Genomic DNA, 380 nt, shown 5'->3' on the forward strand with positions numbered 1-380 from the left:
AGTGAATGGGGAGGCGCTCTGGAAGCGACGGGCCCCACCTCTGCGAAGACGCGGGTTTCCTCCCATCCCCGCTCTCGTGCCGTTCTTCCCCATGTGCCTTTTCGGATAGTTTTACTGCAAGACTGAGACCCCCCCCCCCCCGAGACAAAAGACTTTCCCCCTCCAGGGCACGAGATGGGACAGACCGGTGGGGGCCAGACCTGGCGGCAAGCCGACGGCTGAGTCGACCCAGAGACGTTCTTCTTCTTCTTTCCTTCCTGTTCTGCTCAGCACAGGCCTGTCTCCTTTCGCTGTCGTGTATTGGCAACGGTGGTCTTACAACTGCTAAAGCTTGTAGTCTTCCCGGAGTGGAATATGCTTCCTAGGTCTCGGTGTGGTTT

Source organism: Varanus komodoensis, unplaced genomic scaffold (genome assembly GCF_004798865.1).
Source record: "Varanus komodoensis strain SLA01 unplaced genomic scaffold, ASM479886v1 scaffold336, whole genome shotgun sequence".
Taxonomy (NCBI): Eukaryota; Metazoa; Chordata; class Lepidosauria; order Squamata; family Varanidae; genus Varanus; species Varanus komodoensis.